This window comes from Macaca mulatta, chromosome 8, assembly GCF_049350105.2.
Source record: "Macaca mulatta isolate MMU2019108-1 chromosome 8, T2T-MMU8v2.0, whole genome shotgun sequence".
Classification (NCBI taxonomy): Eukaryota; Metazoa; Chordata; class Mammalia; order Primates; family Cercopithecidae; genus Macaca; species Macaca mulatta.
The window spans coordinates 64841942-64858889 of NC_133413.1; the positions used below are offsets into that span (position 1 = coordinate 64841942).

General features: G+C 45.4%; 1 long non-coding RNA gene across 1 annotated transcript; it reads left to right on the forward strand.

The window, feature by feature from the left end:
* Positions 1–345: 345 nt before the first annotated feature.
* LOC144330789 (uncharacterized) lies at positions 346–10904 on the forward strand. Its single transcript, XR_013397270.1, has 2 exons — positions 346–2965; positions 3334–10904. It is a non-coding gene; the product is annotated as an uncharacterized LOC144330789 (long non-coding RNA).
* Positions 10905–16948: the final 6044 nt, after the last annotated feature.

Sequence of the window (16948 nt, forward strand, 5' to 3'; positions counted from 1 at the left end):
ACTGGCTTATTTCACTTAGCATAATGTCCTCAAGATTCATCCATGTTTTTTTTTTTTTTTTTTTTTTTTTTGAGACGGAGTCTCACGCTGTTGCCCAGGCTGGAGTGCAGTGGCGCGATCTCGGCTCACTGCAAGCTCCGCCTCCCGGGTTCCCGCCATTCTCCTGCCTCAGCCTCCTGAGTGGCTGGGACTACAGGCGCCCGCCACCGCGCCCGGCTAATTTTTTGTATTTTTAGTAGAGACGGGGTTTCACTGTGGTCTCGATCTCCTGACCTTGTGATCCACCCGCCTCGGCCTCCCAAAGTGCTGGGATTACAGGCTTGAGCCACCGCGCCCGGCCAAGATTCATCCATGTTATAGCAAGTATCAGCCTTTCCTTCCTCTTTATGGCTGAATAATATTCCTTTGTATGTATAGACCACTTTTTCTGTGTCCATTCGTCCATCAATGGACACTTGTGTTGCTCCCACCTTTTGGATATTAGCACAGTGTTTTCAGTTAGAAAAACCTGATTTTGAGAACGGTCTCTGTACTTGTGAGCTTTTGGACCTTGGGTAATTTAATTTGTGTAATGCTCAGTTTCCTCATCCTCAATAGGGGGATAATAATAGTGCCTGCATTGTAGAGTTATTGAGTTAAATGACTGTATTTGAAGTACTTAACACACAATGCCTCCATAACCATTTGTTACCATCAGCACAGTGGTGCCAGAGAGTTTGTTTTTAGAGTCAAATAGCCCTGTGTTCATCTAGTTATGTGACTAAGGGAAGTTATTTGAGTTACAGTTTCCTTATTTAAAAAATGGAAATAATAACACATTAATTATTTTATTTGACAAATGTTTGTTGATATCTACTCTTAATATCTGCATTATCCTGTGAGATAGGATACAGGTGAACAAAACAGAAAAAGTAATCCATGCCCTCGTGGAACTTACATTCTAGTGGTGTGAGAATTGAAACAGAAATAATTCCCAATTCATGTGTTAAACAATACTAGGAAATGGTGCTTGTTTATCAAGACTAACAGTTTACGTATCAAACCCTACAAGACCCTCACCTTAGTCCTCCCACCAGTTCAAAGCTGGTATGTCATAAATCCTCTGATTCTAGCCAATTCTCCTCCTTACAAGATCATCCTTGGCATCACCTAACTGAAGCCTTAACCCTCCACAAAGACTGTGCTCTAACTTCTCATTTTGAAACACTACTAAGATTCTGTCAAAGTGGTCTGCTGCCTTATTGCAGGAAATCTCATAAACCCAGTTTTGATTGACTTACAGGTTTTTCTGGTGGTTGTTTGGGTAGTCAACAACAATAAACAAGTGTGTTAGTCTGTTTTCACGCTGCTGATAAAGACATACCCGAGACTGGGCAATTTACAAAAGAAAGAGGTTTACTGGACTTACAGTTCCACATGGCTGGGGAGGCCTCACAATCATGGTGGACAGCAAGGAGAAGCAAGTCACATCTTACATGGATGGCAGCAGGCAAAAAGAAAGCTTGCACAGGGAAATACCCCCTTATAGAACCATCAGATCTCATGAGACTTATTCACTGTCATGGGAACAGCATGGGAAAGACCTGCCCCCATGATTCAATTACCTCTCCCTGGGTCCATCCCACAACACATGGGAATTCAAGATGAGATTTGGGTGAAGACACAGCCAAACCGTATCAACAAGATACATAAATTATAGAGTTTTGATAACAAGATGAGGGGAGAGGGCTCATGGGGAGGAGGCTTTGCAGGGCAGATTGTTTTATTTATTTGACTTTACTCTGAGTAAGGATGAGAAGCAATTGGAAGGCTTGAGCCGGAGAAGTGGCATGATCTGCTTTATCGTTTAGCAGGATGACTCTGGCATCCACGTTGACAAATGACTGAAGAGAGCAAAGGTGGGGAACCAGGAGGAGGACATGGTGGTTCTTTCTCATAATCCCAGCACTTTGGGAGGCTGAGGCAAGTGGATCACTTGAGCTCAGGAGTTTGAGACCAGCCTGGGCAACATGGCGAAAACCCACCTCTACAAATAATACAAAAATTAACTGGGCATGGTGGCACACGCCTGTAGTCTCTGCTACTGGAGAGGCTGAGGTAGGAGGATCATCTGAGCCTAGGGAGGTTGTGGCTGCAGTGAACTGTGATCATGCCACTGCACTCCAGCCTGGGTGACAGAGTATAACCCTGTCTCAAAACCAAACTAAACTAAACTAAACTAAACTAAACTAAACTAAACTAAACTGAAAGTGGGAGCCAGGGACCATTTAGGAGACTCAGACTGGGGTGGTAGGGATGGATCTAGGGGGAGGTGGTTGGACTCTCTTACCTATTTTGAAGATGGAACCAATGGAATTTGTCAATGGATCAGATGGGAGTGTGTGAGGAAGAAGCTCACCTATCTTACAGGATGTCAGGAGCTTTCAACCTCACGGTGTTTGTAATCTGTTAGTGCTCAGTAAACAGCAACAATTTGAAGATTCTCACATGTTTCTCCTCTGCCTAGATCTGGGTCTTCCCACCTCTGTCACTTGCTAAACTGCCAAAGATGCCTCTTTCCCCAGGGGCACCTTCCTGATGCTCTCACTCAAGCTTAGGTGTCCTCCATGTGACTCCATCATCAACTCCCCTTTACAAGCACCACATGTGGCCCCAGTTCTGTGGACTCTTGCAGGCCCTTACTTGTTTCTGTTCCTCTGCAGACTGCCCTCTCCATTAGGCTGGCCTTGTCCACCCTGCTCACTACTGAACACTCTGCACCCAGGACAAAGCCTGCAACACAGCTGGTGTCCAGCCCATGCTTGTTGATTATTATTAACATCTTTTTTTTTTTTTTTTGAGACAGGGTCTGGCTTTGTCACCCGGGCTCTGGAGTGCAATGGTGTGATCTCAGCTCACTGCAACCTCTGCCTCCTGGGCTCAAGCGATTCTCATGTCTCAGCCTCCCAAGTAGCTGGGATTACAGGTGTGCGCCACCATGCCTGGCTAATATTTGTATTTTTAGTAGAGAAGGGGTTTTGCCATGTTGGTCAGGCTGGTCTTTAACTCCTGACCTCAAATGATCTGCCTGCCTCAGCCTCCCAAAGTGCTGGGATTACAAGTGTGAGCCACTGTGCCCGACCTTAACATCTTAATAATCTGTAATGAGGAAAAAAGGGTAGTTCCTTTATCTCAAGCATGGAGTTTGGGTTCCACTCACAGAGGCTGTACTTACATTGAAAAACAAGGGAGAAATAGCTATAAACCATGACTAGCTGTGGGCAAAATTATGACGTAGCCAAAGTCTTATGGAGTTTTTGCATTAATTTTGATTTTTTTTTTTTTTTTTTTTAGATGGAGTCTCGCTCTGTCACCAAGCTGGAGTGCAGTGGCGCGATCTTGACTCACTGCAACCTCTGCCTCCCAGGTTCACGCTGTTCACCTGCCTCAGCCTCCCAAGTAGCTGGGACTACAGGCGCACGCCAGCACACTCAGCTAATTTTTGTAATTTTAGTAGAGGTGGGGTTTCACCATGTTCGCCAGGATGGTCTCAATCTCTTGACCTCGTGATCTGCCTGCCTTGGCCTCCCAAAGTGCTGGGATTACAGGTATGAGCCACCGCCAAATTTTGATTTTTTAAAAACATTTAATTAAAATGTCATTTAATTACTGAGTTTTTGGGATCCCCGTCATTTTTGTGCCCTAGGAAAGAAAGTACCTCCCCACCTTCCCAGACCTGGCCCTGCTGGAGAGGCAGTAAGGGTTAGGAAGGTGTTGTGGAATGTGGGATTAGGTAAGCATGGCATTTTTCTGAGTGTTTTTTTTTTTTTTTTTTTTTTTTGAGACGGGGTCTTGCTCTGTCACCCAGGCTGGAGTGCAGTGGCCGGATCTCAGCTCACTGCAAGCTCCGCCTCCCGGGTTCACGCCATTCTCCTGCCTCAGCCTCCCGAGTAGCTGGGACTACAGGCGCCCGCCACCTCGCCCGGCTAGTTTTTTTTTTTGTATTGTTTAGTAGAGATGGGGTTTCACCGGGTTCGCCAGGATGGTCTCGATCTCCTGACCTTGTGATCCGCCCGTCTCGGCCTCCCAAAGTGCTGGGATTACAGGCTTGAGCCACCGCGCCCGGCCTCTGAGTGTTATATGAGGTGTTTTGAAGAGAAAGTCTTAAAGGTACCAAGGTGGATGTACAAGTCTGCTCAAGCTGCCATCACAAAATCCCTAAGACTAGATAGCCCAAACAATAGACACTTATTGTCGCATAGCTCTGGAGGCTAGAAATCCAAGGCCAAGGTGCCTGCAAGGTCGGTTTCTGGTGAGGCCTCTCTCCCTGGCTTGCAGATGTCCACCTTCTCACTGGGTGCTCACATGAACTCTCTTGTGTCCGCTTGGAGAAACAGTCCTGGTGCCAGTTCCTTTTCTTTTCTGAGACAGAGCCTCACTCTGTCACCTAGGCTGGAGTGCAGTGGTGTGATCATGACTCACTGCAGCCTCAAACTCCTGAGCTCAAGCCATTCTCCTACCTCAGCCTCCCAAGTAGCCAGGATCACAGGTGTGTGCCACCATGGCTGGCTATTTTTTTTTTTTTATCTTATAGAAACAGGGTCTCACTGTGTTGCCCAGGCTTCCTTTGCTTATAAGAACATCAGTTCTATTGCTTTGGGCACCCCCTTATGACCTCATTGAACCATAACTACCTTCCTAAAAGCCTGACCTCTGAATGCAGTCACATTGGGGGTAATGGTTTCAACATACAATTATTTTGTGCTGGGGGCACAATTCAGTCCACACCAGTGGGTACCCAGCCCCCATTCAGATCATGCTGCCTGGGGTAGGAGCTCGGTGCTGAGAGACGAACAGGTCAGGTTTGGATTTGGGCTCTTCTTCTAATTAGCTGTGTGATCTTGAGCTAATCACTTAACTTCTCTGAACCTCAGCTTCTCCAACTCTACAATTAGTCCATATTTCTTATCTCACAGGGAGATGGAGGGACTAATCTGAGATGCATATAAAAACCTTGAAGACAATTCTCAGTAAACTTTAGATTTCCTCCCTTTAGCAAACTAATTGGAATTCAGGAAGCAGCCACTGGCACTGTAGGTAGAAGGCAGTTCTGTTCATTGACTTCGGGCAGCTGCAGGGCTCGAGGGTGACATTACACGGAGGCTGTCTATGATTTTTCCAAGTTTCAGTGGCTGCACACCCTTATCCCACATAAGATTAGATTTTCACGCAGACATTGGGCAAGAGTCCCAGGCCTCACAGATATTTTCGGGTCAACCAGGAACTCTCCATTGCTGTCGAGTATGAGGGAAAGTGCCGAGTCATGGATTTGTTTCCTTCAGATTCTGTGTGGTTCTTATCATGTTCTTCAGGAAACATTAGCACACCCAGCTATTAATAATGATGATGGAATGAAATTTCTGACTAAATCCGGGGTGGAGGTGAGGGTCACCTGCCTGGCTAACCTATACTTGTATCTATCCAGGAAGGAAGGGAGCTATCTGGAGACAGGCTAAGGAGATAGGAATGTTCAACATGCTGGGAATCCCTCGACTTCACGCAACAGGGCAACCCAAGCCTCCGAAGGTCAGACTTGGGTGGGAGGGATCAGTGTTGTCATTGGCACGTTTTCCCAACCAAGTCCAAAATCCCTTAGTAGGCAAAGAGTTGAGATAGGGAAACAGTACCTGGGGCCCCACTGATAGTGGGATGATGGTCCTCATCACAGCGCAGGATGGAATCTTTGTTTAGATTACCAGAGGACTGTACATACACCCTCAAAACAGATGAGGTATTTTCCCTGGGAACTTGCTGTAATTCTTACTCCCTTTGTCCCTCTTTTCCATGAAAGCATGAGGTTTCACTGATGAAGGCTCCTCCCTTCCGGCACCCCTTCTTCTGCCCTTGCCGCTGCTATGTCCCTTCAATTGCCCTAACAGTGTTGATGAGCAGAAATAGTGTCAGATCATGATGTCAGAAGTCATGTCAGATATCTGTTTGGTGCCTAGGACCTTCCAAGATTTATGGCTACCAGTAAATCACAAGAGAGATTTTGATTCTGTTTTTCCTCCCAGAAGGTGAAGGACAGCTCTGGTCATGCCCCTTACTGAGTAGTCTCTTTTAGGCAATTGCCGGCATTACTGGGCGCAGAAGCTCATTTGCTTCCCCACAACCTGAGTGGAAAACTTCACTCAGGCGCTGGAATATATGCTATGCTCCCATTGCCCAACAAATCCAGACCTAACTGACATAAGGGAATGTTCATTTCAACTATTATTGGTCCTTTCCCCTTATAACATTCATCCTTGAGAAGTTTTCACAACAGAATTAAATTTCCAACATTTAAATCAGGTTGATGATTAACTCAAGGAACCCAGAAAAAATTTGTTGCAATCTGTTATTGGAAATAGAGGAGTAACACACTGCAGCTGACTAGAGCCATGGACTTGGGCAAGTCCTGAACATCTACAAGTGCACCGGCAATACAGAACCACAGGCCACAGGTGGCTGCTGCTTTTTTTTTTTTTTTTTTTTTTGAGATGGAGTCTCACTCTGTTGCCCAGGCTGCAGTGCAGTGGCATGATCCTGGCTCACTGCAACCTCTGCCTCCTGCGTTCAACTGACTTTCTTGTCTCAGCCTCCTGAGTAGCTGGGACTATAGGGGCCCACGACCACACCCAGATAATTTTTATATTTTTTAGTAGAGACATGGTTTTGCCATGTTGGCTAGGTTGGCCTTGAACTCCTGACCTCAGGTGATCCATCTGCCTCAGCCTCCCAGAGTGCTGGGATTACAGGTGTGAGCCACCACGCCTGGCCCACAGGTGGCTTCTTAAATTAAAACTTAAATTAGTTAAAATTAAAAATTCAGTTCCTTAGTTGCACTAGTCACAGTCAAGTGCCCAATAGCTACATGTGGCTGTGGCTACGGCATAGAGCAAGCAGATATAGAATGTTTCCATCGGCGCCTATTTCATCATCTGAGAGGGGAGTGACAGGGACCTCAGATGTCGCATGAGATGGTGCATGTAGAGACACGTTGCATATTATGAAGTGAAACACAAGTTTTATTGTCAGCCTTGACTTGTCATTTGGATGGATGCAAAGTGGATTCCAGGTTCCTAATGAAAAGCTTTATGAAATAATCTGAATCTTTTGGTGTATCTGTTAAACAGTTTTCTAAGTCAGCCCTATTTTTTTTCCATTATAATCAGCAGTGCTGAGAACCCACCCTTTCTGAGCAGAAAGAGGGTGAAATTCTTGTCCACTCTAGATGCTGGATTCCCACTGTCCTCAATCAATCAACACCTCTTCCTGGATAAGCTCAGGGACTCCTTTTGACCCCAACTCCCAGCCTCCAGTTCTACAGCAGCATAGTACCTTCGGGAGGGCGTAAAGCTATCCTCCCTCGGCCCCTGCTGTCATACATAGGCGCTGTCCCCTTCTCTCCACATCCCAGCCGTTGCTGCCCTCTCAGCCTCTCCATTCTGATGATGGGCAACATGAAGATGTTAAGGACCCTTGGCAAACTCCAGGGTTTCTTTACAATTAGTAATCCTTTCTGATGATCTGAAAGTGTGTTAGCACACTTCTCCCAGTGCACAACAGCATGAAAGGCTGTGTTCTCTCCTGCCCGGAACAACAGGATCTCCTTTCCCTCCCTTAACACCCCTCCATCACCATCACCACAAGTTCCTGCTCTCCGCACGCTTGTCCTGGGAATCAAGCAGTGGAGACGTATGCTGGAAGAGAAGGAGCTTGGGCCTGAGGTAGGTGTGGGCTGGCTCTCACCTCTGTCATGGCTTAGCTTGTGACTTTGGCAAGTTACTCGACTTCCTTGAAGCAAGTGTTTGTCTGTTTTCTTTCATTTGCATAAATGAGGGTAATAGCATCCACTTTGCAAAACTGTGGTAAGAACAAAATGAGCTATGGGCTAAAATGCTTAGGGCAGTGCAGTGCCCGGCATGCAGCATTTGGCACACAGCTGGTGCCACAGAAATCAGTAGTTGTGTTTATTCAAGAGCCATCCTCAGTTCTGGCGGAACATGGTGTTTACCCTTTCTCTTGTAAAACAATGAAAGGATCTCAGACACTTCATTGTCTAAACATTGTTGGATGGGACTAAACAGCTTCAAGTGAATGTGCCAGCTACAACAAGCATATTGCAGCAAATACTCTTCTTTATCCCCATAAAGCCATTCCCTCTTCTTTACCTTTATAACAGAATCCAGATTTTGTTTAGGTGTCTGGCGTCCAGGGCTCCCTCTCCAGGTCCAAAGAAATGTTACTCTTTATTGGTCCAAACAATTGAGTTAATATTCTCCTTGCTGGTGATTCATGTAAAAATGGTCGTGTGATGTACTTGTGGTAAGTGAGACACAGAGGAAGTGGGGGAGGGGTAGTTTCTCTCCTGCCCATAAAAATAAAAGAAAAACAATTGGAGACATTGGCCCCTCTTCTTTCACCCAGAGTGGTTGTGCCCCTGTGGAATGACTGAACCTGTGGCCCTCTTGTGTCACGAGGGGACAAGTTTGAAGACCAAGGCCAACATGCTCAGATGGCAGAGCGTAAAGATGGAAAGAACCTGGCTCCATGAAGTCCTCAAGCTGTTATATTAACTGGCCCTAGAATCATCCTATTTCTAGACTTTTGGTGAGATAATAAATTTATTTTATTTAAAAAATCAATTAAAAGTAGGTTTTTTCTGTTATTTATAGTTGACTGTCTCCTAAATGATTTCTAATACAAATAACTGACATGTTTGCATTTTAGTTATTTCTATATGTGTCTTATATTCTCTGCTTAACCCTCTGCTCTTTTTTTTTTTGAGACGGAGTCTTGCTCTTCTTGCCTAGGCTGGAATGCAGTGGCGTGATCTCGGCTCACTGCAACCTCTACCCCCTGGGTTCAAATGATTCTTCTGTCTCAGCCTCCAGAGTAGCTGGGATTACAGGCATCCGTCACCACGCCTGGCTAATTTTTATACTTTTATTAGAGACAGAGTTTCACCATGTTGGCCAGGCTGGTCTCGAACTCTTGACCTCAGGTGATCTGCCCGCCTTGGCCTCCCAAAGTGCTGGGATTTCAGGCATAAGCCACCGCGCCCGGCCAACCCTCTGTTCTTCTTAGATGGTATGCTGTATCTTTCCCCCTTGTTCAATCCCCTAACACCTGGTTCACCATCTTGCACATAGAAAGCACTAAAATGGAATTTATAAATAAATATGAAAGTGAAATATGGCCCTTGAAATGACAGCTTGCTTCCAACAGAGGTTCTACTGCAAGATTTTAAGGTAGAGGGTTGGTGGTGAGAGGAGACCTGAAGACGATCAGTACTGCGACAGAGTCGAGCTTCTTCTGTTCTATGTGTGGTATATCCTTCTTCTGGGAGCTCTGACCTCAAAATTTGATATTACCATCGACTCTTTTCTTACTGTCAGCTCCTCATATCCGAAGAGTTGCCAAGTTCTGGCCATATTACTTTGACTCTTCAGCTTATCCAGAGTAAGTAGAGAAATCTGGGGGAAAACTGTTTTATACTGTCCGAGCAAATGACATTGGTCTGAGACAGAAAGGCCATGTAATTCTTTTGAACGGCAACTGTGTCTTTTCAGGGGGAAGTCTACTGGGAAAGCCACATGAAGATAAAAAAGCTGTTTAAGTTGGGCAGGGTGGCTCATGCTCGTAATCTCAGTGTTTTGGGAGGCTGAGGCAGGAGGATTGCTTGAACTCAGGAGCTGGGGGCAGCAGTGAGGTACAACTGTGCCTCTGCACTCCAGCCCAGGCAACAGAAGGGGACCCCAAAGCCTTTTTCCAAAAAAGCTGCTTGGAGAATGGATGGAAAAACACGAAGTCACCGTATACATTGGCTCCAAGTCCCCAGTCCTCTAGATGTCATCCTCTGGTGTGAAGCCCTCTGCCCTCCTGACTGCTGGAGACCGGTGTCCCCTTCTCTCCACATCCCAGCCATGGCTGCCCTCTCAGCCCCTCCATTCTGATGATGGGCAACATGAAGATGTTAAGGACCCTTGGCAAACTCTAGGTTTTCTTTACAATCAGTAATCCTTTCTGATGATCTGAAAATGTGTTAGCACACTTCTCCCAATGCTCAACAGCATGAAAGGCTGTGTTCTCTCCTGCCCCGAACAACAGGATCTCCTTTCCCCCACTTAACACCCCTCCATCACCATTCTTCCCAGTGCGCTGCTGGGCAGTGAGCTTCTTAACAGAGCTGCCCCCAGGGAGAAATGTTCCAGCTGGGGGACAAGTGACATTCTGTTGAAGTGGGGACTTGTGCACCTGCAGAGGTCTGAGAAGCTGTGAGTCCACACTGAGCTCTGTCATCTTCATTCCCAGCCATCTCCCCTGGGGGCTGTTCTCATATGAACAAAGTAGGCAGGGTTTTCAGAATGAAGCCTCACTGGGATGCTGTAAGCGATTCCATCTCCGTATTGAGAAATTTTGTGTCTTCCATCCAGATTTGAGAAAAAAGAAGTAAGAGGAAGAAAGAAGTGTACCATGAGGGGAATAAAAGAGAAAACAAGTCAGGGAAAAGTGCTTGGTGAAAAAAATGGAGTAGAAAGACAAAATGGGCTGGGCGTGATGGCTCACACTTGTAATCCCAGCACTTTGGGAGGCTGAGGCGGGCAGGTCATTTGAACTCAGGTGTTTGAGACCAGCCTGGGCAACATGGCGAGACCTTGTGTCTGCAAAAAGTACCAAAATTAGCAGGGCATGGCAGTGTGTGCCTATAGTCCCAACTACTCGGAAGGCTAAGGCAGTTGGATCACTTGAGCCTGGAGAGGTCGAGGCTGCAGTGAGCCGTGATCATGCTACTGCCCTCCAGCCTGGATGACAAAGTGAGACCCTGTCTCAACAAAACAAAACAAAACTCTTGATAAGAGGCTTAAACAAGAATACAGAAATAACCACAAACAACTCTGAGACCAAAAAGTAGTTCACATATAAAAAGAAAGTCAAAATGGTACATGAAATATAACAAAAAAAGTTAAGTTAGGGATAAACCAAAGTAAAGATGATAGTGGTGTAATCTGAGAAGATGGGCACATGTCAACCTGGCTGCCTTTCCTAGTCCTTTTTAAGAATGATGAGGCTGGGCGTGGTGGCTCACGCCTGTAATCCCAGCACTTTGGGAGGCCAAGGTGGGCGGATCATAAGGTCAGGAGATTGAGACCATCCTGGCTAACACGGTGAAACCCCGTCTATACTAAAAAAAATACAAAAAAATTTAGCTGGGCGTGATGGCGGGCGCCTGTAGTCCCAGCCACTCAGGAGGCTGAGGCAGGAGAATGGCGTGAACCCGGGAGGTGGAGCTTGCAGTGAGCCGAGTTCACGCCACTGCACTCCAGTCTGGGCGACAGAGCGAGATTCAAAAAAAAAAGAATGATCTATTGCCTGGTAAATGTTTTTGTAAGATTTTTGGAAATACTACAAATAGAGTGAAATAGCTTTCTTACTGTTTAACTGATAGTCACATGCTGTGCCTTTTATGGGTCTTTTCTTTATAGAACCTAGAATTTTAGTTGTGAAAAAGGGGCTGGAGAATACCTATTGTATAATCATTTTAGAGAAAAGGAATCCCCAGTCTGGAACAGTGACTTTCCCGGTGTTGTGTGGCTGGTGACCCAGGAGAGCCAGGACCCCGCCCTGCCAGAGCTGGGGCTCCCGGCTACTCCAGCACCCACCCAGGCTCCCACTCTCTCTGTAGGCCTCCCAATCTGCAGACGTACTCCTGTCTCCCCACGTGGCAAAAGTGATTACTGCTGTGGCTCTTTCTTAAGAGTCTTGTGAATTTAAATTAGTACTTAAAAATTACTAAATAACATTCTAACATGAATATAAATTAGTATTAAAACAATTACAAAATAACATTGTAACATGTTACAATGCAATACCTAATTTTTTTCTTTTTTTTTTTTTTCTTTGGAGATGGAGTCTCACTCTGTTGCCCAGGCTGGGTGGAGTGCAGTGGCACAATCCCAGATCACTGCAACCTCCGCTTTCCAGGTTCAAGCAATTCTTCTGCCTCAGCTTCCCAAGTAGCTGGGATTACAGGCGCCCACTACCATGCCAGGCTAATTTTTATATTTTTAGTAGAGACAGGGTTTCGCCATTTGGCCAGGCTGGTCTTGAACTCCTGACCTCCAGTAATCCACCCGCCTTAGCCTCCTGAAGTGCTGGGATTACAAGCGTGAGGCACCACACCCGGCCAATACCTAATATTTATATAGAAATTTTACCATGTGCTAGGTATTGTGCTCAGGGTTTTACATATACTAACTTTTAATCCTTAAGTAACAATATAATATGTTAATGGTTGAAGGCTGACGGCTAATATTTATAGAAGTTTTACCATGGGCCATGTATCGCGCTGTTGGCGGTTGAATTGTTGCCTGTTGCCCCCCATTCATATGTTGAATTCTCACCCCTTTGTACCTCAGAATGTGACCTTATTTGGAAACAAAATTGTTATTAATTAATGTAAGTCCTAATCCAGTGTGACTGATGTCATCATAAAAAGGGGAAATTCAGCACAGAGACAGGGGGAAGATGACAGGAAGACAGGGAGACAGTGGGCATTTTCAGCCAAGGAGAGTGGCCTGGAACACACCTTTCTCTCCCAGCCCCGGCAACACCAGCCCTGACAACACCTGGATGTCAGGCTGTGAGACAACACATTTCTGTTGTTTAAGGCACCTAGTCTGTGGTCCTTTGTTTTGGCAACCCTGGCAAATTAATATACCTGCTAAGCGCTTTACAAGTATTAACTCATTTAATCCTTACAATCCAACCTATGCGATATGGAAAATGGAAGAAAAAAGTTAAACACCACTGGAAGGAAGCAATCAACCTGATCCAGAATGTGTAACATTCCACAAGACAAATGATGTGGTTTCTCCAACAAAACAGTGATATGATTAAAAAAAAAAAAAAGGGACAATAACCACATCCAATATCCAGACCCTGTTTGTATTCTGATGCGACTAAACCAACTGTAAAAATACATCTTTGAGACAACTGGGGAAATTGGCTTTGGACTCGATATGACATGATGTTAAAGAATGGTTGTTAATTTTGCTAGGTGTGACAGTGGCATGGTGGTCACGTTTAAAAAAATGCAATCCTAATTATCAACGATGAGTGAAATGGCATGATGCCTGACAATTTTTTCAAGGAATCTAGAAAAGTGTTTGGGACCAGGTGATGTATACATGGCAGCTTACTATTCCGCTTACTTTCAAAAATATGCTCTAAAACTTTAACTCATAGAAGCAGAGGGTAGAACAGTGGTTACCAGGGGCTTTGAGAAAGGGGAAATGAGTGGGGAGGTGTTGTTCAAAGGGTCCAAACTGTCAGTTATAGGATGAACAAGGTCTGGGGCTCTAATGTACAGCATGGGTGGTAATGGATGTGTTAAATTAATTTGATTGTGGTAATCATTATACAGTGCGTATGTATATCAAAACATGTTGTACACTCTGAATATATATAATCCTTATTTGTCAATTAAATATTTTAAAATAAAAAAGCACACTAAAAACAAGTTTGAAAGCTTCCATAAAAAAATGAGAAAACCTATGGGATTTTTTTATTGCTATTTTACAGATGTGGAAAACAGGGACCAGAGAGGTCTGGTAAGTGCCTTGGAAGAGCTGAGACCAGTCAGTCTGAATTCAAAATGTAATTCCAAAAGGCATTTTTAAATATTAATATTTAATGGCGAAGTTATAACGCTCACTTATCCATTCTACACCAATCCTCTGTGATATGCAGGGGCGACATCATCCCCGCTTCAGAAGTTTAGAGAGGTCAGGTATTCACTAAAGAATGCTGAAACCAAGAGTGGAACCCAGGTTTCTCGACTTCTAGTAAAATGCTGACAGCAGACCCTGTGGGCCAATGGCATCACATTTAAGAGGAAGGATTTAGGGACAGGACTTCTGGGTTGTGGTCCCCCTTGGTCAGCTTGCTTAGCTCTGCCGGCCTCAAATATCCCACATGTGGATTGGACAACACCACCCCTTCTGCTGCGCCAGCCTCCCAGGGCCCCTTGAGGTGCAGAGAGACTTGGTGAAGAGGTTGGCTAACTGCAAGAATGCTGCAGAAATGCTACTAGCCTTTTCTGTCTAAGCAGTAGTGTTTATCAGTTGGTGTGAAGAGGAAAATGTGGCTAATGGGCCCTCAGGAGAGGCAATTTTGGGGGCAAAATGGAGCAGAGGGAGTTTCTTACCATGCCATCAGATTTATACTCATCAGACTTCAACTGCTTGAGATAAAATTCAGGGCATAGGTTGGATCTACTGAGGCCAGTCCTGGGAGGTGCTTGGTGTTCCTGACCTTTCTCTTGGCACTGGGGTTGTGGATGGTACACTTTTAGCCCGAACTTCTCAGAAGCAGCCTGCATTATCCATTAGGGCCTGTCCATCCAGTTCAAGTTCACAGTGATAAATCTCACAGCCCCTGAGGGTCCTCACAAAGGTGGGTGTGGTGTGCTGATAGCAGGCATGATTAAGTGCTTTCCTGTGTCAAATATAGCTGTAATATACTACAAACAGGCAGTCAGGCTTTATACAAACTGATCTGGCTGCTATCAGCTGCTCTGACATTTTATACTAATACTTAAAATAAATCTAGAAACAGGAAAGAAAGTACAGAATTATTGTTTTAAGCAGCCTGTGAGAGCTTATCTTCAAAGTGGCAGAGGTTCTATTGTATTTAGAGAAACTGCTCACTCCTTGGGCATGAAGTTTGTTGCAGGGACTCTGGGCTGCCTTGAGCAGTTTCCCACGTGAGTGCTGAGGGCTGCCTCCAGGCAGAGCACTCACCCCCGCCCAGGGGCTCCATCCCTGCTCCTTGCTCCTTGCTCCAGGGAAGACCTTCCAGTGCACCTGAAGCCCCAAACACACTTTAAGAGGCAATTTAGAATTCCCCCTTAAAACAAACAAAAACATCACATTTTCCCTTGTCAATATTGGTCTTGCCTTTGCATGTGGTGTCTCTGCCCTTGTATGTTTCACAGCTGAAAACAAAAGGAGGCTCCTGACTTTCTGGCGTTTCTTTCTGGACTGAGAGACCAAAGGAGAGGTGCCCAGGAAATAGAGATCTAAGACTTTTAAAAAGAACATGCCGTACGCGGTGGCTCACGCCTGTAATCCCAGCACTTTGGGAGGCCGAGGCAGGCGGATCACCTGAGGTCAAGAGTTTGAGAACAGCCTGACCAATATGATGAAACCTCGTCTCTACTAAAAATACAAAAATTAGCCGGGTGTGGTGGTGCGCGCCTGTAATCCCGGCTAATTGGGAGACTGAGACAGGAGAATCACTTAAACCCAGGAGGCGGAGGCTGCAGTGGGCTGAGATCATACCACTGCACTCCAGCCTGGGCAACCAAAAAAAGAAAAAAAAAAAAAAAAAAAAGAACGCAGAAATCACGAAACTCCTCTAGGAATTCTCAACTCTGGCAACACCTTGGTCACTCAGCGGGGCTTTTTAAAAATACTGATGCCCGGCCGGGCGCGGTGGCTCAAGCCTGTAATCCCAGCACTTTGGGAGGCCGAGACGGGCGGATCATGAGGTCAGGAGATCGAGACCATCCTGGCTAACACGGTGAAACCCCGTCTCTACTAAAAATACAAGAAAATTAGCCGGGCGAGGTGGCGGGCACCTGTAGTCCCAGCTACTCGGGAGGCTGAGGCAGGAGAATGGCGTGAACCCGGGGGAGCGGAGCTTGCAGTGAGCCGAGATCGCGCCACTGCACTCCAGCCTGGGGCACAGAGCAAGACTCCGCGTCAAAAAAAAAAAAAAAAAAAAAATACTGATGCCCAAGATCTACCACCAGAGTCCCGCTTAATTGTTCTAGAATTTTCGAGGGGTGAGGATTGGGGCATTGGCATGTTTATAAACCTCCCTAGGTGATTCTAATGGGTATCAGAGTGGAGAAACAGCCATTTATTCATATGGTTCATTAGACAGATGGCAGGAAGGAGTGGCTGCCGCTTCCCACAGAGTATGAGGACGGGACCAGGGCTCTCCAGCCCCCTTTCAGGAATCTGCGTTAGACACTATGATTTATTGCTGCTCTAACCGAGATAAATCTAAGAAGGCACTGGATGCTAAGTACTTAATGCTACTTGCAGTCACGGTTGGTTTCTTCCTCAGCTTTATCTCATAATTTAAATTAGTTTTTTTCTACCAACATAATCAAAATATCTTATTTTTTTTGTGCCATTTCTGTAAAATGCCTTTATTTCTCGGATCCTCCTTCCTCACTCAAAACAATTTTGTGTAGATTTGAGTCATGGAAGACTTTAGAGAGATTGACGCTCACGTTCACTTTGTAAAACTGAACCAACAATTACAAATGACCTGGCTGGGATAGCACAGAGAACTGAGTTAAATTGGTGGCTGCCTTCAGTGCCACTTCTGGTATTTATTATTTGTAAGAATGAGGAAGCCAGTTACTCCCTCCGCTCTGATGCCTGCATTTTTGGTGGATGTTTTCAAAACATTTTAAATCAACTACACGATACATGCAGAACATGATTATGGAGATTATATATTTGGAATTCTCTGGGATAGTCTTATTTTATTTTATTTTTCAGACAGAGTTTCCCTCTGTTGCCCAGGCTGGAGTGCAGTGGTGTGATCTCGGCTCACTGCAACCTCTGCCTCCCGGGTTCAAGTGATCCTCCTGCCTCAGTCTCCTGAGTAGCTGGGATTACAGGCGTATGCCAGTGCGCCTAGCTAATTTTTGTATTTTTAGTAGAGATGGGGTTTCACCATATTGGTCAGGCTGGTCTCGAACTTCTGACCTCCAGTGATGTGTCTGGCTCGGCTTCCTAAAGTGCTGAGATTATAGGCATGAATCACTGCACCCAGCTGTCTTATTTTATTTTTATTTTTATTTCTTTATTTACAGATTGGGGTGGGGTTCCCTGTGTTACTCAGG